Source organism: Poecilia mexicana, unplaced genomic scaffold, assembly GCF_051168715.1.
Source record: "Poecilia mexicana isolate PSO_F unplaced genomic scaffold, ASM5116871v1 scaffold_7, whole genome shotgun sequence".
NCBI lineage: Eukaryota > Metazoa > Chordata > Actinopteri > Cyprinodontiformes > Poeciliidae > Poecilia > Poecilia mexicana.
In genome coordinates this window covers 27,231,907-27,253,491 of record NW_028263376.1, presented here as the reverse complement: position 1 = coordinate 27,253,491, position 21,585 = coordinate 27,231,907, and positions in this window count along the sequence as shown.

Below are 21,585 nucleotides of genomic sequence, written 5' to 3'. Positions count from 1 at the left end.
TGATTTAAAACTAAAAGACCACACAGCACCTGTTTCACTGGGTTGTCATTTATTAATCAAAGAAAAGGGCAAAATGGAAACCTTACTGGATTTACAGTAATTTGATTATTAAACATCTCTTTAAATAAATGTTGCTGATTTTAAAAAATCACATGAGCCAAAAAGAGAGAAATCGATTCAATACAAAATGTTAACCTAGAAACAACAGTATTTACTCTGTTTGTTCAGAGCATCTTTAGGATGAATAACTGCATCCATGTACAGCTTGGAGGCAAACAAGTTGTTGTTGATTTGATAAGAGGACATTGCAACAGTCCTACATAGCCCAGGTAAGATGCTTACAGTGTTGTGTCTGCAGGAACAATGAATGCTGTGGTTTTAACCATCGTGCTAGTCTGTGGTTATGTGTGGTGGCCCTTGAAACACTGACGTAAACTTCACTCCACACTTTGCAATCTGCAGCCAACTTTAAAATGTGCTTTGTTTTACAATCCTCCCAAGGCTGTGGTTGTCCCTGGTGTAGGTGCATCGTTTTTTTTCGACCACATTTTTTCCTTCCGCTTAACTTTCCAATCATGTGCTTGGAAACAAGAGCCTGTGAGCAGCCTCTTTACAAAGCCATGGCTTACCCTCCTCGTTGAAGGAGTTGGTACTCTTCACCGCAAGCGTGTGGATGTTATGAAAACTTAATTATTTAAATTCAGATTTAGAAACCAAATTTGGAGATTTTCATTAGCAACTTCAAATATATCACTATGTAAGTAAAAGTAATATGTTTCACCTTTTGAACTTAACTTTTCGGGGGTTAGTCTAACTTACTGAGGTACATCTGCCTGTACATTCACCTTCTCAAAATATGTCACAATAATCAACAGTCTGCTGCTGATGTACAGTCAGCATTTGTGTATGAAGTGAGATAATCTCAGCTATCGACCAATTTCCAGTCAGTATTTTAAGCGTCGTCCGAAATAATACAGAGCCTTTTTAAAGTGCTGCAACAGAAACTCCTCAGTTAATGGTCCGTAGTGAGTGTGAAAGTTCAGAGAATATAGTGAACGGCTTTTTTTTCAGTTCTTAGAAGCTTATCTGGAAAAAAAGGTGTTGGTGTTAGCAGTAAATAGGACGAATCCGAAACTTAACTGCTTCGAGCTTTTGTGACCTTTATGCCTGCATGACAGACTTTTGTTGTACCTTTTTCAGGTTAGTTCTGACCTTTTTGCAGCCTTTTGCAGTGGAAAATCTGGTTTAGAAAATCCCACATAGGGATTCCAGCTGCACTTCAAGGTGTAGATATAATTAACCCAGACCTTTCATTCTCTTACATCAAAGGGTGTGTGTGTGTGTGTGTGTGTGTGTGTGTGTGTGTGTGTGTGTGTGTGTGTGTGTGTGTGTGTGTGTGCGCGCGCGCATGTATGCGTGCGTGTGTGTTTGTAATACCTTGTGGGGACAATTTTCCTGACACATACTACCTTGTGGGGACCAAAGACTGGTCCCCACAAGTGGAAACGCTGTTTTTGGGTCAGGGGTTAGAGTTAGAACTAGGGTGTGAATTGAGTTTTGGTTAGGTAGGTTATGGTTAGGGTTAGGATAAGGGTAAGGGCAAAGTTTAGTCTGTAGAAATGAATGGAAGTCAATGGAAAGTCCCCACAAAGATAGCCATGCAAACATGTGTGTGTGTGTGTGTGTGTGTGTGTGTGTGTGTGTGTGCGTGCGTGTGCGTGTGTGTGTGTGTGTGTGAGGAGGGGAGGAAGTTGTTGATGTATGTGTAAAGCACTTCTCAATGTAATAAAAGCATTTGTAAAAGTACGAAGTTAAATGTTATCTTCTAAGTGTGACAATGGCTTGACTTTTGGGATAGAAACAGGTGCATATTTATCAAGAGGAAATCTGATGTAATCTTAGATGTTATGTTAAGTAGTTTTGGGGAATTTTATAAGTCTATAGAAACAGTAAACTTCTCTTTTTTTTTCTCCAGATAGCATACATGAGCACAGGAGCATTGTTTCTTATTTTACAAGGGTGACTGCATCCATTATCACCACCCCTATAAAGACAAGCAGTGTTTGCGCCAAAATGATAATAATAATGTTAGTACTTTCACCTCACAGGATGTTTGTTTTACCTCCACTATTCAAAATGTAATAAATAACATAGGTTTGTTCATTAATCAGAAATCTCAATGTCAACAAATGCCACAGTGAGACACCCACAAACTTCCACCTCTTCATGCGTCAGTAGTACAACATCAGTTCTTTGATTAAAAAAAAAAAAAAAAAAAAGGCTATGAAGCAGCTGAGTGCACACACAGCAATTACTTGTTAATTTGAGGGCTTGACCCAGCTTGAGGAACTCTGGAACTTTCGGTATGAGCACTTTTTACAATTCTGAGGAAATAATCTGCCGGCAATGTTCTGTGAAATGTACAATGTTTTCTTCTAGTGGTGAATATTCATAGATTTGCCACCTGTGTCTTCTGCACGAAACTTTTGTACAGCAAACATCCTGTATAGATAGATAGATAGATAGATAGATAGATAGATAGATAGATAGATAGATAGATAGATAGATAGATAAGATAGATAAGATAGATAGATAGATAGATAGATAGATAGATAGATAGATAGATAGATAGATAGATAGATAGATAGATAGATAGATAGATAGATAGATAGATAGATAGATAGATAGATAGATAGATAGATAGATAGATAGATAGATAGATAGATAGATAGACTATTCATATTTACTCATTGTTTAAAAAGAAAAAGAAAAAAGAAACCACCCTGTGATTTTTTTTTTATTTTTTATTTTTTTTTGCTTGCCGTCTCCAAGTAGCAATTTTACAGTTTCCTCTTAGTTATAAAACAAGCAGTTAAGTCAAACGGTCATTATTTTTTCGACACGCTGTTTTATGGTCGTGACTTTCATGTCCTAAATTATTTGTAGAAACGATTAATTGCAAGTTGATTCCGGAAGGGTAAAAAGCTAGAACATTATTGATAGGGACCAACGTGATTGTAATTTGAACCAAATCTCACTAGATGGCAGTGTTTTTCCAGATTTTTAACGCACAATGACCTATTAGAGTTTAATGTTTTGTACCTTTATGCTTAAGTTGATCATCTATCTGCTATGTTTTTCACATCATATGCACCCTTGATGTTCCCAGGATTTACATCTATGTGTCATTTCCATTGTAAACCACCAAAAATTGTAAACTTCACCTTATTACTCAACTGAATACACACAGACAAAACATAAACAATTAAATGGTTGCAATGGAAAAATCAAGAGAAGCCAAAAGACTTTGGATGGGTTGTCAACTGAATGGCCCGAAGATCCATTCAAACATCCATTGTCAACTTGTCTGTGCAGTGTTCATTAGGCAAGAGTCAGGGTACACTATGGACAGGCTGCCAATCCAGACACAGAGACACAGGAAAACAATCACAGAAACACCTAAGGGCAATTCAGAGAGACTATAACTAACCTAGCAGTAAGATTTCTGGATTTGTGGGAAGGAGCCAGAGCACCTGGGAAGAAGTCATACACACACAGACCCCAAGTGCTACCAACTGCACCACTATGCAAGGTACTGGTTTGTCTAAGGAGATCTCGGCTGGAGAGCGAGCCAACCTGCTGCAGACTCCACACCTGCTGAGCATTTAAGGAGCTGGCAGATGAACTCTCGCCACCTGATGATTATCTTTTCCGTGTACTGTCAAGCCAAAGAGTCTATCAGGCCAAACAGAGATGATTTTAGGTGTATCTGCAAGGATTTTTTTCTTGTCATTTCGGACAGTGTTTCCCAACCCTGGTCCTCAGCTGCCCTGTCCTACATGTTCTAGATGTATCTCTGTTCCAGCACACCTGATTAAAATGATTTCATGGCCTCCTCTGCAAGCCTCGATTTGCTGAAGCCTGTTAATCAGAAATACATGTTAAGATTTAACGTATGAGGACATTATCAGGAATACACAGTTCAAAAAAATCTTGGTTTTTAACTTTTCAGACTTTTAAAAAATTTTGTATACCCCTGACACCAGTAACTGGTTCATGGTGCTTATAGATTGTAAAAATATTAATACTTAATGGAATTAGGATGGAAAACCTGGAAAGACATCCACATCCACCTCCATTTTTTTTCCTACTCCTATGTTTCACCGCAGCAACTGTGATGTCACACAAAGCCAAATCAAGAGCAGAACATTGCTGTCTGAAACTCTGGGACTAAAGCAACACAGGTGAGTGTTTGCATTCTTATTTAACCAGAACAGTTTTAAAATCCACACTCTGTAAATATTTTTTTTTTCTTCCTCCGAGGGAATATGATGGAGGCAGTCTGGCTGCTTGCTTGTCAGATGTGTGACTGGTAGCTTATCAAAATCTCAACAATTATCTCATCAAGATCGTCGCATGTGTGTTCGGGATGATCTAGATGCCAGAAAATGTCATGCGCTCCAGCCAAGACGTCTTCCCACATGCTTGCTGTGCAGAGAATCTGACTTCACTTGCACCCTGCATGGCTCATAAAATGCACATGATATCAATTAATGCACTCAGAGTGACATTTTTACCATGCAAAGAATGTGTTTACTGTTCAGCAACTGGGTGTCAGTTGAGGACACAGTCAGGTGTGAGTGGAGTGCAATCTATCTCATTGCCTTCTGTAAGACTATTTGTTTCTTTAAGCCTCTAAACTCTAAAACAATTATATATAGAAGAGCCATTAAAGTTGGTGAAAGGTAAAAGTGTAATTTCACCGATGCTGCGAAACCTATTTATATAAAACAACATACTTGCAACATTACTATCTAGGATTTTTTTTTCTTTTTTTTTCAGATGCAAATGTAAGACAATATTAATTTAGAAGCCAGGAGGAGTCTCTTGAGGGTATTAAATTACAGGGACATTTTTTATTAAAGCTCTGTCTCTGGAAATGATTAGGCCTAGATGCTTGGGTGAGCAATTCGCAAAAAAAGACAATGGGTGGGTGGGAGCAGGCTCTTGTGCATGTAAGTGAGTGGGACATTGTGTTTTCAGAGAAACAGCAAAAAAAAAAAAAAAAAAAGGATATTGGGGTGGTTTATATTTCCAAGCAGCTCTCTGCATGCATGTAGACTGGAAGATGTGTGGCTCCTGCGGTTGGCTGTCCCCTGTGTCACTGCCTTTTAAAAATAAAAAAAAGAAAAAAGGAAAAAAAAGACACACTCGCCAAGAAAAACTTCTTCTTTACGGGCTTTGGCTGCCAGATGCAGGGGATAATGGATAGAACTGCAGGGGAAAAGATGGAGAGATGAGACTGGCTGGTCAGGTCAGCCTCACCGCACGGCACGGACACGAGCACAAACACACAAAGGTTTGCACGCTTTGTGGGCAGGCAACCCTGTTGTGCAGAAGGAAAAAGTAAATAATTCATCTTCGAGTCACTGTACACCTACCGCGCGCACACACACACACACACACACACAAAGGCCAAGGGACGGATTGGGTCTGCATGTAGCAGTAGGAGCTGTGCAAATTAGCATCTGTGAAAGTGTTTATTTCTAAATCTGTGCTGACCTACAAACACAGACCTGACCTGCTTAGATTGATGATGACCAAAGCAACCCACCAGGACCAACACAACCAAGCAGAACTATTAATAATCAGTACTCTCTAATTTACAGGAGGACACACCCTATTTTTTTTTCTTTCTTTTTTTCTGGATGTTCCAAGAGTGTACTTGAACCTTATCACAGCTGAAGATGCGCTCTTTCTCTGAACGTTAACTGGGTTTACTCGGGCGAGGAAACGGGTTACGTGGATATCTCGTCGTATCAAATTAACATTTTATATCAGTACTTCTCCTCTGTAGTCAAAGAAGACATTAAATAAAAATGGTAAAGTCTTAGTATGTATTCAGATATGAATATTCAGAAATATTCGGAGAAAGAGTTCTATTCGAGTTAAATCTGTGTTGCGTACAGCAAACCAACTTTAGATGTTTTTGTGCAGATTTTTTTGTAATGATTTTTTTTTAAATATTTGATATCTTTTAAAGTTTGTGTAAAATTAGCAAAGGGGATTATCAGATGCAACAAATTAATGTTTTGACTCTGAAAACCTGAGATAACTTCAACCTTGAGCAGATTTATGAGAAAAGCCATGTCAGCGATGATGAGGAATAATCATCATATATTATGAGGATATATATATATATATATATATATATATATATATATATATGTATATATATATATATATATATATATATATATATATATATATAATGTTTTGATTGTTTTAACATCTGTACCTGGGCTGCCTATAAAGCAAATGAAACCAAAACATACAACTGCAACAATACAAAACTGTAACGCACATATATCTGCGTAGCTGTGAACAAATGCGTGAAGCAGTCTAAGCATGTGTGTCTGGCTGCGTAAGAGCCAAAGGAACAGGAATGTGTCACGCTTCCTGCAAGTGACTCGACTCCCAAACTGCAGCGAATATACATTCCTCCATGCTCTGTCAGTGCCGAGCGCTCTCCCACTGTCGCTGTAAAACACTGTTTGCTATCTAAACCAAAATCTGAGCATTTCCTCTTCTGCTCACCACAACTTCTAGTTAAAAGATAAGCACTACTACTCACAAAGGATGAGATCCTTTTTTATTTTTTTATATTTTTAAGGCGGTACCCACTTGTCCTAAAGGAGTATTTTTACTACAAACTATGAAATAGTTTTGACTGTGTGGTCGGCAACATCTCAGTGACTGATATTTACCTGAGAAGTGCTTCAGATGACTACGGTAAAGGTTATTTCCCAATAACTTGTCCATTTGATCTGGATTGACGCAGGCCTTTCTACTGCTGACAGGTGAAAACATCCGCAGGTTTACGTCATGTCACACAAGTTTCTCCAAAGTTTGCGTTCACATTTCATGTTGATCTCAGAGCTGAAATGTTTCTTTGCTGTGCCCACACCCGGTCAGACATCTGTAAACATATTCAACTGTCGGTTGCCCTTGCTCAACATCTTTCCCCATCATTATAGCAATGTTTATAGGAGGTCACACAGTGTTGGCGAGCAAATTCCGTCTTCTGGAATATGTAGTGGTTTAAAGTTTCCCTCTAATGCTTAGTAATTAATCCAAACTCCTCAAAACCTCACTGACAAGTTACTTTATCTGTTTGTTGCCCCTCGTCCGGCCTCTGCAGGTCTAAAAGTTTGCAAAATGCGGGACTGCAGCGGTCTTCATTTGCTTGTTGGATAATTGTTCACGCCAAGTTATGACCTTTTGTTACCTTTCTAGGTTTAGTCTTTGAATTGGGAATTGCACCAAATGGCTAGGGGAAAAAAAGACAACACCGATTATCTTTTAGGTGGCAATGAGAAGCATTTCATGTTTGTGGGAAAGCCATAGGGCTGTTTTAGAAGTGTCAAATCATTGTCATGGATCACCCAGAAAAAAAAAAGAACATCCCAAAAGGTTACAGAAGCTGCTAAAGTTGAGCTGAGAACTATCCAATGCATAATTAAAAGACTGAAAGGAAAGTCAGAAGCTATAATCTTCAAGGAAGAAATGTGGTAGGAAAAAAAAAAAAATCTGAATGTGATCGGCGATCACATAATTGTTTGGTGAAATAAAGATGAAAGAAAAACAGAAGAACTCAGTGAAAGTAAAAAGCATTTACACACACACACACACATGCACACACACTGGGAAGGAAACTCCAGGGATTGGGAACGAACAGCTGTGTAGCCATAAGAAAACCACTAATCAGTGAGGCTAGCTGGAGAAAAAGGCTTTCATTTGCAATGGAGGACAAAGATTGGACTCTAGAGCAGCAGAAGAAGGTCAGGTGGTCTGATGAGTCCAGATTTACCATCTTCCAGAACGACGGGCACAGCAGGAGAGGCAGAAGAAGAGATGCTCCTATCATGCCTGGTTTCTACTGTACAGGCCTGGTGGCAGCACAAGGATCTTGGGTTGATGCAATTGGTCAAGTTCAGCAACATTACGCACCCAATGAATGATGTCAGCTGACTATCTGAACATACTGATGACCAGGTCATTCCATTAGTGGGTTTATTCTTCCCTGAAGGCATGCCCATCTTACAAGATGACAATGCCAGGACTGAATGGATTCACATTGTGAAAGTGTTTCAGGGAGACTGAGACATTTTCAGGTCCAGGCCTTTGGGTGAAAAATTAATGCATGGATGAAAATAAATTTTGTAACGCTGCAGATTGGCGAAAAGTCCTTTTTTCCGTTTCCATGTTTAGGCCTGGTGATTTTTGGAGCTGGGTGTGACTCAAAAGAAGGTTTACCGTGGAGTCACATCGAGGTAAATGGGATGAGGAGGATGGGACACACGGGAAATTAAACGGGATGCACACCTTCACAAACGTTTCACCTTCGTCTTGTCGATCCTTAAAATATTTTCCCCAAGTGCTTTAGGGATTATCAAGATGTTTTTTGGCAAATGTGAGAGGAATTTAAAAAAAAAAATCATCAGTAGTTTAAGCTCTCCTGTGGATGTCGTTTTCAGTTTTGTTAATTTGAGGCCTGTAGTTTTGCCACTATATTTTCTCCATTTGTGAATAATAGCTAATTGTAATTCAATAGAATATCAAAACTTTAGAAAGCTTTTGCACACTGACAAATGTCAACTTTTTTCCCTATAGATTGGAACATAATGTATTGCTTTTGAGATTGTTTCACCAACATCATGTCATATTAGTTCTAATGAATGGATTCATTGTTTCTAATCATCTTGTCATAATTTGGTGACTGCAAGTAACCAAAGGCCATAAAAGGATGAGTTAATGAAAGTCCAAAACCACGGACAGGATACTGGGAACACTAGAGGGCAGACCTGGAGCTGATGCAAAACTGAGCAGAGAACGATGACTCAGGAGGAAACATGTTTACACATACATGCATACAGGGGTGAATGTGGTGGGGAATGACTAATAAAAGTGAACTTGGTTAAGTTGTGATTTGATGAAATACAAAGTACAAATGCCACAAGGGCACATGAAGGAAATAACTTGTTTACTCCGAGTTTATTATGCCTGATAGTTCATACATTCACCTCCAACGTGCATCCACTAACCAGTCATTAATTAATTCAACAAAAACACAGGCATTGTTCATATTGAACAGCCTTATACAAGAGGGAATGAAGAACAATCAGGTGCCATTGATGAGACTTGCTGGTTCTTTTCAAACAGCGACTCGATCAGCATTTAGAAACGGGTGAGTCGGCATCACGGAGAACAACAGAACAATGAGAAAACACACTGGGAGACACAACCACCCCAGGATCGTCACAAGATTCGACTTCTGAAGCCAAAGTAAGTGTGAATTTAAACTCGGACATAAATATATATTTTTTTTACTTAAAATGCCGGAAACCACAAACTTCTCTCTAGGCAGTTACTTCCCTTTTATGGCATAGTCATAAAAAGGAACAACTAGAAAATGTCAATAGAATAATCTGAACAGTTTCCTGTTGCAAAATTGGTCTATTTTTGGGTATTTAAAATGTTACACACTTTACATTATAAAGTAATGGTTGATTCATTACTGCAAACTTTCGTTCCTGGTCATTTTACTCAAGTGTTTTTTCTGGCATCTTACAAATATTTTTTTTCCTTTTCCTTAACTGATGTATAACTTACATGTACTTGTTTACATTTTACATGTCAAATCTGAGATGCTGAAGAGACATTTCTCTAATGTGATTTGCAGTTAGTGTTCCAACATAGTTTAGAAGTTAATATATTGTGGAATTTGACTCAATTTTCCAGATCTGGAGAAGCATGAATAAATGTGGTTTATTTTTGTTGTTTTTACATCTTATTCCAATTTTGATTGCCTTAATGTTGCATCCATGTAGATTATGTAAAAGTATCCATTATGTCCTTAACCAAATGCTTTGTGAATACTTTCAAAGCACTCAAGCATGGTGAATATAATTTTGACCTGGAAAACACAGGAATCGTATTTTCCAGGTCATCTAATAATACTATGAGATGTTTAACACTTTAAGAGTGAAAATCAAATCTAGGGGTTTAGAATGAGATCTTTTCTCAGTAATCCCTTTTCTTCATACTCTTGCTCTTTATGGTTCTCTGGTCATACTGTGCAGTTTGACACACTCTCCAAAGAGTCAGTTACCTCAACAGGTTGTCATAAGGTTCTAGTGGATTTTCAAGTAATGGGCACAGAAAGGAATATAAAATGATTTAGAATCTTACAGAGCTTAATGTCAGCACAGCTCTGTTGAGAATGACAAACACATTGAAGGTTTTCATCCCTTAAACGGCTCTCTGGCAGACTGTCCACACAACTGCAAAAGATGATTCCCATTTGACGTACTGTTTGAAAACTCAATATTTTGTTGAGTATTTTAGCATATAGTGGTCACAAAAAGTACAGTCAGTTCCAACAACAAACGTAACAGATTTTAGGCAATCGTGTTATTTACAAGCCTCTTGAAGTCCATTGGTGAACATTTTCTTGGCAAACTGCTATGTTAGCAGCAGAGCTGACCAGAGCCATTAAGTGGCAGCTTTGGAAAACATGAAAAGATTTGTTCTACAGCCAGTCTGTGGTTTTTGCCTTTTGGCCTGCCGAGTAAAAACATGGTGTTGAGATGAAGGTGGAGTGGAGGATCACTGGTATCTAGAAAAAGAAAAAAAATGAACTTGCACTGAGGAATAAATATGAACATCTTCACATTTTTACTGCACCTTGGTTTGTTTAAATCCATCTCTAAAAATATACATTTGTCTTAAACATTTCCAAATAGTTGTGTTGTCTATATGTCCCAGAAGAACAATAAAAGAAACTTAACTCTGCTTCCAACTTTGCTGTTGCACTGTACTCACTTTCCACTTTATTAGGTATATCTGTTAACACAAATGGAGACTCAGCAAATTACACAGGAGCAACTCAAAGTATTTAGGGACCTAGACTTGGCGAAGATGACTCACTGAATCTGAAAGGAATAAATACAAAGTGGCAGTATTGAGCGTTTTCTAGGCACATACTGCCATTTCAATCTGGTAAGACTCAGACGGAGAAAAACGAACAATTAAAAGATTTAATGACAGGAATGAATAACAGTTCTTTGGCGCTTGGGCCCCAGCAGCTGATTTGAGCTGAGATTTGATGTGAACTCGATGAACATCCCGATAACTGATTAGGGATGCTCTCCCCCGGGGCCCGGACACTGGTGGTGGAGGTCAGGAAAGGGTGCTATCCTGGAGAGCCGATGGATGTGGGTGGAGAAGGGGCGGTGGTGGGTTGAATGCAGCTGGGAACTGGCTGACGGCTTGGATGTGGATCCTTTTATGCAGAGCTTGATTGATGATTGGATGCGCCGGGTGAGGACCAGCACTGAAGTCGGAGATGAGCATGACGCTGATGGGCGAACGGAGAGGGCGGAGTCTTCCAGCTTGAACTTTCGCTATAGCTCCATTTCAATCTGGAAAGACTAGGACAGAGAAAAAGGAACAATTAAAAGATTTAATGACAGGAATGAACAGTTCTTTGGCGCTCGGGCCCCAGCAGCTGATTTGAGCCGAGATTTGATGTGAACTCGAACATCCCGATAACTGATTAGGGATGCTCTCCCCCAAAAAAGGGCTGAGGCCTGAGGAAAAGAGAGACCTAAAACTTGTAAGCTGACTTGAGGATGCAGGGAGGAAAGTACAGTACAGGTCGTCAGCCAAAGGAGTGCAGAAGACTAGAAGGTGAGAAGCTGAAAGGAGGAATCGCACTGAAAAGTATGAGGGGAAAAAAAAACTGAGACATGGGCCAACAATGAGAGAAAGGCTAGGACATGGGCCAGCCGCAGGGGCAGAGCAACACAGGGTTACTGGGATGGCACAGAGCCAGACTGCTAGATGAGCCAGCTGATGGGTTACTGAGATAGCTTCAGGGAAACCGAAAGAGGTTGGCAATAGAGCCGTTTGATTGAGGGACAAATAAGCTAGGAGTAGACTTACGGGTTCAATCTTTGGAGGATGTGAGCGAGAGTGATAAAACAGAAACAAACCTGCAAGTAGCAGCATGGGAGGACACAAAAGGGACATGTAGGACAATCACATGATACGTTTACACTTTGGACAAGGTAGACCAGCCACCACCAGCGAATTGCGCAGTGCTCGTCTGGCACAGAGGGAAGCTATGGACACAGGGAAAAGATACACAATCATATGAAGAGAATACTGAAAAGGACAGGAGTGTTGGTGTAAAGGCAAGGGAGTGCTTGAAGACTGGTTGAACATAATCCAAAGCTATAGATGAGCATAAAGAAAAACTAAGATTCAAAATGATAAAAAAACTGGGGACATACGGAAAATGAAATTACAGAGCAAGACCTGAGATTAAACATAAAATGAGCGATTCCGTCTAATAGCTGAACTGGACTGAGCAGAGGGAGAGACAGCTCATCAACAATAGTCAAAATGATCAGGGGTGAAAGAAGCAGAGATGAGATTAAAGTCGGTTGATGACATGAAACACTGGTGAAGGTTCAGTTTTATGGTCACACACGACTGATGAGCAGAGCGACGACTTGGGATTGCTTGTGGAGTTAGACCCTCAGGGAACAGGTTATGGTCGTGGAAGAATTTCGCAAGAAGCTGGAAACTCGAGCTGCTGAAATGAAAGTGAACCTGAACCAACTACATAGGAGATCCCACCCAAAAAAGGGCCACACCCAACAGACTGAATTTAAAGTGGGAAATAGAAAGGAAATGCCATCTTAAACTCATCGAAAAGCTTTGATGTGTTGAGACATGCCATGTGAATGAACTTCACTTGGACCTGGCAATGAGGTTGGGGGTTCAGAAGGGACTGTGAGATTTAGGATACCTGCAAGTGCTGATTGCTGTGGTGACAGACGCACAAGAATGACTAATTGGCAATTGGCCCAGAAGTGAGACTGGAATGAGCACATTTGAGTGTGGGACCAGGGTAAGAGAACAGACTACATAACCTGAAAGTGGCAGGATGGCCTGAGAAATAATCTGCCGATTTCGGGAGAGCTTGAGATAAAAACTGAGAAGCGACCAATGGGACTTGAACAGGACAAAACATCAGAATATGGGACAGATCGGTTGATGGCGGCAAAGCAAGTAGAGCAGGAATATCCAGAAGTTCAAACAATTAAGAAATCAGAATATGGGACAGATCAGTTGATGGCAGCAAAGCAAGTAGACCAGGAATATCCAGAAGTTCAAACAATTAAGAAAAACCTAAAACTTAAGCTAGGAAAACGATCACCTGTTGATCATCTGCTGGAATAGTGACTGCCAGACCATTTAAATCCTCTGGATTGTTCTGTACTGTGCTACCGGAATGAAATATGAAACAACCACTGTACATTGTGCGTCTGGAAAAAAATTCCTATAAATCAGATGGTAAAAACATGTTTTACATTGAGACTAAACCAGTTTCTATTTAAGGTTGCTTTTGATAAGTAGTGAATGGACACAGAGCAAAAATTTAACAATGATTGGACAATAGCCCTCGTCAACAAGAATTTAAGGCTGATTAATAATTAGTAAAAGCGCTGGACGACTCAACCGAACCAAAGAGGAATTATTAGCAGACTTCATGTTACGTTAGCAAGTCACTCTACTGCAAGTGTCGCCGTCGCAAGAGGGCAAGAGTCCACAATTAGGCAAATGATAATTTATGCCTCAAGCTGCTGGTATGTGAAGGCCAGCCGAGACGCTGTAAGCGAGCCCCTGCTCCAGACGAGTTTAACCGATTGAATCGACTGTTTAGGGCAGAATTAATCTACGTAGCTGAACATGCACAACGACAATAGCCACGGGCGTCTTGTTAACAAGCTCAAGGGGTTGTATTGTTATTAGTCATAATCAAGCTATCACCTGCATCCGGCAGCATATTACATTGAGCAAGTACTAGGCTTTCTTAGCAGCTCCTACGCCTTTGGCAACCGGTGTGAACGTCTCCGGGCTCAAGTTGCGTTTGTAGGCGGTTCGAAAAATGGATTACGATGCGTTAACGGCAGATAAAAACGGTTTTAATTGCAGAACGAAGTTACAGAGGACACGATATGGGAAGTGGAGGAAACTCCGGTATCAAATCGATGCAGGACTATCAAAGAGTTGGCCACGTAGGTAAAACACGGAGCTTGCAGAACACCCGGGACACGACTAACTGAAGACACTAATGAAGTGTCTGCGTTACAAAGTATTGCGAGACACGAATGAGACATGAGAATGCTACGTCTTACCCTGGTAGCTTGAAACAGGCGTAGTGAGGGAAAACCAGAGAGGTGTTGCTGAGTGGGCTGACAGAGGCCATGCAGGAGAGGGAAGCCGTAGGCATTGCTGATCCATAGCGTGGCACTGGTGTGAAGGCGCTGAGGCGAAGAAAGATGGTGCGGGTTGAAAACAGTGGGATCACGTGTCCGCCTGCCAGAGGTGGATCGTGGAGTAGGTGGCGAGGGAGCGGGAGATAGAAACATCCCAGTCAGGCGAGAGAAAGGGGGGAGACGCTACTTGAGATGATCGAGGCGGGAGACGCTGCTTGAGATGATGGAGGCCGGAGACCCTGCTTGAAATCATGGAGGAATCTCTTGCATCTGACGAACGTCTAAGGGAAAAAAAGAAGGGGCCGAACCACAGCTAAATGGCTTTCATGACAGCAAGCCGAGGTAGAAGGACGGGGAATCGCGAAGTTGTGACGTGCAGATGAACGGATTGAACGCAGCTGGGAATCGGCTGACGGCTTGGGTGTGGATCCTTTTATGCAGAGCTTGATTGATGATTGGTTGCGCCGGTTGTGGTCCAGCGCTGAAGTCAGAGATGAGCATGACGCCGATGGGCGAACGGAGGGGGCGGAGTCTTCCAGCTTGAACTTTCGCTATAGCTCCATTTCATAGCATAATCAAGTAACGATGTTAGAAGAAATTTCACTTAATAATTTAACTCCTTGAAGTTGGGCCTCTGTCTCTTTAAAAACTCCTGCTCGTTCTGAAACTCCGCCTTCCGGAAGTCGTCACAATAAAACTCCTTTATTAAACCTTTAACAACGTTTTATTTTTTATCAGCATTGCACTCATAAGTAGCTTATATAATGAGCTCAGCTGATGTGAAGCTCCACCAGGTGTTTGCTAATTTCTGCTAGCTAGCTGGAAGGAGCTGAGTGGGGAGGACTCGGGGGGTTGGGGGTGGGGGGGCTGTGACGCGGAAGCTCGGTAGCTTGGAAACTGAGGGGGAGTTGCGCCTAGAAAAGAGGAGGAGATGCGCCTTCGGTCCCTCCTGCCGTTTTTGTACAGCTAGATGGTTGCCACGGGAGATTAAAGGATTTCTCAAAATCCACGAAAGACTCAAGGCAACACTCCAGGTATGTTTTTGGTGCGGGAGTAACATTATAACATGATGTAAAGCTCCAAAAAGTCGATTTTACATAATACTGCCCCGTTAAGTGAATCTAAACATTGATTTGAGTCTTTCAGAAACAGGGTAGAATATTCACTTATTTACAAGGGAACAAACATCTTTTTTATTATAATTTTTTATTTTTATTTTTACTCTTAAAAAACTAAGATTAATGCATTCGGTTGTAACAGCAATTGCATGTGGAAGAAAAAGTGGAACGCCTACAAGCCTGAGAACACCATCCTGATTGTAAACTAAGGGGATGACAGTATTGTAAAGAGTGGTGCTTGTTCACCCCACAAAAGAGATGGCATTCTAATGTAATTTTGTGGAAATACTAAAACAACATCTCAGGACATCAGTCAGAAATTTAGAAACTGGACACAAATGGCAATGACCACCAAACTAGCCAACAAGCTAGTCTGGATACACCATTTCTGTCAGGAGGAATGGGCCAAACCTCCAGTAAATGAAGGTTAGAAGCTTGTGGAAGGACACCTAAAATGTTTGACCCAAGTCACAGTTTAAAGACAATTCAATTAAATACTAAGAAATTGCATTTAAAGATCTGAATTTGAAGAAGGTAGAGAAAAAATATTATCTTCTTCATTAGTCTGCATTTAGCAAATGAAACACATAGAACAGGAAAGTTTGCTCTCACTTATTGTCGGACTATAAAGGGGGGAAAACTATGCGTACTTTCATAGAGTGCATGTAAATATTTGGTTTTTTCACGTGTCTGAATTCGCAGCTAGAAAGCATATTGCCCTCGAGGGTAAATGTTGTTACTCTTTCACAACTTAAAGTCTCCTAAAAGTTTCTCAGTCAAAGAGCATTCCCTGCCAGACTGCCCCCCAAAAGGCTGATTTCAATGACATCAGGGGAAGCTGTGCTCTGTTCAAACTCACCAAGTAAAAAAAACAACAAAAAAACAGCGACGTTAAGTTTGAAGTTCTTTGAATAGAGGATGCCACTCAGAAATCTTTGAATCTGCTCGTTCTCATTTTTAATAATATATTTTCCAGAGTACACGTTGTTCATCCAAACTAGAGAAAGAATGGACATAACCTGCCTCCTCCTATTTCCTTATTATAGCAAATTTAACTGTTCCAAATCCCACTTTTAAAGATAACTGTGTTAGACAACATCCTTTAGGTGTTTAGCTAGCTGATTCTTGGCAAAGAGGTGTTTGAGGTCGAGATCTTGTGGTGAGGTCTTGAGGTTGAGAAAGGTATTTAATATCAACAAGAAATGTGCCAACAATGAAGAGCCCATCAGGCCAAGACTACTCAGAGGTCGTGTCTGCATCAGTGTGGGGTGTTGACAGCTTATATAAATATATTATCCCTCCATTCACAGTCGGTAGTGTGTTCACATGCAGCCGGATGCACAGGGAAACATCTTTATTCATGTGCGAGGAGTGCTGGTATGTCTCTTTTTCTCTCGCACACACGCATGCAAAGTGGGCGATTTATTTCCCTCCCACCTTATAAGTGCAGGCCTCGCTCTCCATCTCCCTCCATAGGGGCACAGAGCCTGACCACAGACATCGTACTGATTGCTCACTGTGGTCGAGTGGTCTCTCCACATTCCCACCCTGATTCACTATGTGCAGAAAACCCAACAATGGAAAACAGCGGTTTGAGAGTGTCTGAAGGGTTGCAGACAGCGAGTGTTCTGTCTTCCCAAAAATTCTCATCTTTTTCATTTTTCAAAGTCTTAACCAATTTGAAAAAATAAAAATAAAAAGACCTGCGTCCACCTTCGGACATGAATGTAACTTCTCTCTGCTGTGGCAGGGCGGTGGATGATAAAGTGATGGAGATGTTAGGAGGCGACGGCCATTGTGATGCTGGGTGGCTGTTGCTCTGGAACTACCATCTGCCAACAAGGTCAGTTGCTAGGGGAAGGATTGTGCTGGACCGTGCCTGCTTCCCAGCTGCCATCCACACACATGCACACACGCACTCCTCAGTGTATGCGCACCAACTTTCATACAAACAACGTCATCTCCGAATTACGGAGGTGGTTGTTGATCCGCTTTTCTGCAACTTTGGCAGAAGTCAGTTCAAGCATTTCATTGGAATTCCTTTTCAACTATGTGTGTGTGTGTGTGTGTGAGATGAGGCTGTAAATACATATCTTAGTACATAATAACTCTGTGGTCTCTTAGTGGCACCAAGCAAAATTCCTCATATTGTTACACAAGCATTTTAAGGATGTTCATACCATAACAATACCCCAATTAATTGGTGCTTGGCCTATAACTGAGTGCTAGGATCACATAAATTGTTGGTTTAGCAGCTCAGACATCAAGCCAATGCCTCTTTGTCTGTCTCAACCCATACAAAAAATATGTTGTGACCTAAACTTAGACGCAAGTTCTTTATGATTCTTTCGTTAACACACACTCCACCTGTGGAGCAACCTCTTTTCCACAATTAACTGACCTGTTGAGCAATTTAAAGAAAAAAGTAAAAGCAAATTATTCTTTTAGAGGACATGTTTTTCTTTATGATGGTTCTCGAGCTGCTTAATCTAAGTTAATGTCATTTGATAGTTCGTCCTTCAATGACATTTTTTTAATGAGATGGTAGAGAAAGAGAAATACGTTTTTCATCTCCCTCTGAGACATCTTCTGCACTTTTTCTTTGCTCACAAAGATAAATTCAGCTGTTTGGAAACATTTCCAGTCTTGATAAAAGAACAGAAAGCAGCACACACCATTCTTCCTAAGGCTGCAACTACTGTTGATTACAAGCAGTGAGCCTGTAAAGCAGCAGACTCCAGGTTTGTTACTTGTACAGACAGTTTGACCGACTACCCAGCTAATATTAGCTTGTTAGGATACCGTTGTTGTTCTGTAAAAAAGCAAAGTCTGTAGTGTTTTATATAACTATTTACTTATGAAGTATCCTTGTCATTATATACACTATATTTTTGGTTTGTTTGTTTTGTGTTGTTGAATGGGCCATTTTGTAGGTGTAGAGGCACATCTGTACAATGAAATAAAACTAAAAGCCATGGCTGCAGTAATTAAATGTATAATGAAATTACCAACAACTACAACAACATTGAACTCGATACACCTTTACTTTTGCCTGCGGCGCATTTCTGTTTTGAATGAAATCAATTCGATGAGCAATTTTTACATTTTTGTCTAAATCCTGTGATACAGTGAAACCGTGGAATTTTTTTTTTTTTTAGCATGTGAGAATCTAATACCGCCCTACGCCTGTGGTTAAGTTAGTTACTAAACTGGCACACTTGCTTCTTCAGCCTGGACCGTTTAGCGTGCACTTTTTTTTTTTTTTTTGCAAGGTCAGGATATCATGGAGAATAGATTTATTGTGACAAGAAATTGAATATGTATTACTGGGTAAGCCCCGTGACCAAATAAAATAATTTTATACAGGACATATTCCATTCATGAGAAGCCTGTATCTGGGTGTCAGCAAGATGTTACCATGAGATATTGGCAAAACAGGCGCTGTATGTGTCCAAAACCAAAATAGGACTCAATCATATAATTTTGTGCTGTCTCCAGACCCTCCACTCCGGTTTGTGCCTCTCTCTTGGTCGCCAAAGCAAGTGACTTTTGTTTAGAGCAGGCTGTTGTTCCTGTTTGTGCCCTTCTCACCATGGCTGCCTGCTTGCCGCCTGGCAGCCCGTGTGTCAAAGGTGGCTGCTGCAGAGCAGACTGTGGGAACAGCCGGTTAGCCTCCCTCGGTCTCCTGCTCCCCAACCAGAGGGGCAGCGATCAATCCCGCACCCCCGCCCCTTTCCACTGAGCACACATACACATAATCACAAACACACAAATGGCCAAGCAAGCTCGTACTCACACAAAAACTCTACAATGCTCACACCCTTTCCCAATAATCCTCGGAAGCAATTTCATCTCGACTCGGGTGGCGGCCCATTGTCGCCAGCCCCTTCAATCTTTCCTTATTAACTCTCGCTTTGTCCCGCATCCGAGCTTCTGGACTCATCTCTCCTACATTCCGATCAGTGCTGCTCTCAGCACTCCCAGGCAACCTCCATTCGCTAATCCCACTGCCTACCCCCCCACCCACCCGCCAGCAGCCCCACCCCAAGGAGCGCTTACTGGTTTTTTTCCCAACCTGCCGATCACCTACTTGCAGAGTAAGGTAGGGGCTTTAACTCCATGGGTTTTTTCTGAAGGCAGAGCGTGAACGCGGGGCGGGTGAAAGAGGAGGCGGCCACAAAGTGACTCCAGCCCAGACAATTAGAACAATGAGCCGGGCATGTAGGGGGCTAACTCGCTGCGTCACGCCTGGACGGTGGGGTATTTTGTCAGTTTAATGAATTGTCCGTCAGGCCAGGGCCACATCGCAGGCTGTGCAAGGAGAGGCCAGCAGGGACCCAGACACTAAGTCGGTATTTATTACACTGCCTTTGTCACTAATTGAGCTAATTATCACTGACTCCTCAGCACTCCCACAGGCAGCACCCCCTCCAATCACCGTCTCTAACAACTCTCCCATCTTACTCTCTTGGCAGGGGTGTGAACTCTGCTTTCACTCGGTTTTTAACTACCACTTTATTTCATTGGGTTTTAATACTTTCCATCCTTCATTGCTTTTTACAATGCCTTGCAAGAGTATTCTCACTCATTGAACTTTTTCAAACGTTGTCATGTTAGAAACCACAAGCTTCAGTGTAATTTATTGAGATTTTAGGAGACAAACCAACACGAAACATAACATACTTGTGAAACCTTTAAAGCAGTGTTCAGTTATAAAACAGAGAACAGTCTAATCCATAATTTCAAAATGAAGTGTATGGAACAACTGCAAGCCTACAAAGACATAGCCCTCAACCTAAGTTGATGAGTTGGAAAAGGAGACTATTTATAGGAGAAGCAGTTAAGATGGTTTTACTCGTCACTCATCCATTAAGGCCATATTTTATCAAATTCATGACAAACAGAAGATGACAATTTTCCCCACCGGAGACATTGATCCGAGGAACTCCAACAAGTCTTTTGTTAAAATCAAATCATGAGAAATCCCCATTTTACATTTTGCCACAAGCCATGGAGGAAACATCACTTAAATGAAAGAAGACGCTCTGGTCAGAGCAGATAAAAAAATTAAACTAAACTTTTGGGCTACATGCCAAAAAGTTACCTATGGTGGAGAACCAACACTGCTCATGACTCTGTAGTCACCATCTCCACATTGGTGGACGGTGGTGGCAGCATCATGTGCCACCACCAGCAGCCAGCTTTTTTGGGAACATGGAGGATGCTGTATAGAGGCAAGCATTGGATGAATTTGTAATGGAATAGTTTAGATCAAAGGATCTTCAGCTGGTAGAAATCCAAACCTAAACTTAATTTAGAAACTGCTGCAATCTTTGAAGATTAAAAAAATGGGCTACACAGTGGCACAGTTGGTAGAGCTGTTACCTTGCAGCAAGAACATCCTGGGGTCAATTCCCAGCTCGGAGTCTCTCTGCATGGAGTTTGCATGTTCTCCCTCTCTGGGTACTCCAGCTTCCTCCCACAGTCCAAAAACATGACTGTTAGATTAACTGGTCTCTCTAAAATTTTTCTTAGGTGTGTGTGCATGTCGATATACTGGTGACCTGTCCAGGGTGTACCCCACCTCTCGCCTGAAATGTCTCGTTGGAGATTAGGCACTAGCACCTCTCCGGAGAACTCTGTCATTATCTGTCACAATATAATGTGATTTGCAATCACACACATATGCATAAGTATTTCACCATATGTGCTGAAATATTCCTGTGTGTGTGATGGGAATCCTTAATTTTTTATTTTTTTTTAAAGGTTCAATCAAGGACTTTGATTTGCAAATTAGCCTGTGGCTAGAAAATCTTTATACAAAACAATAGTTGCTTGTTTTTATCAAGTAACATCATTTAATCTGCTGTACTATGTGGAAAAAAATCAAGGAGTGTAAATAATTTTGCAATATACTTTATTTCTTTGTCAAATTTAGATTACAGTTGTCATTTCTACTCATCTTTTCGATCAGTAGCTTATTCACGGTCTGGCAGGTGTTCACATTTTTGTGGTAAAGTTTGATCAAATAATCTTTCTTTTTATGTTGCTTATTCTTGGAATATTTCTGTTTGCTGAAATGTGTTCTTGAAAATTTCCCAACTTGATCAGTTGAT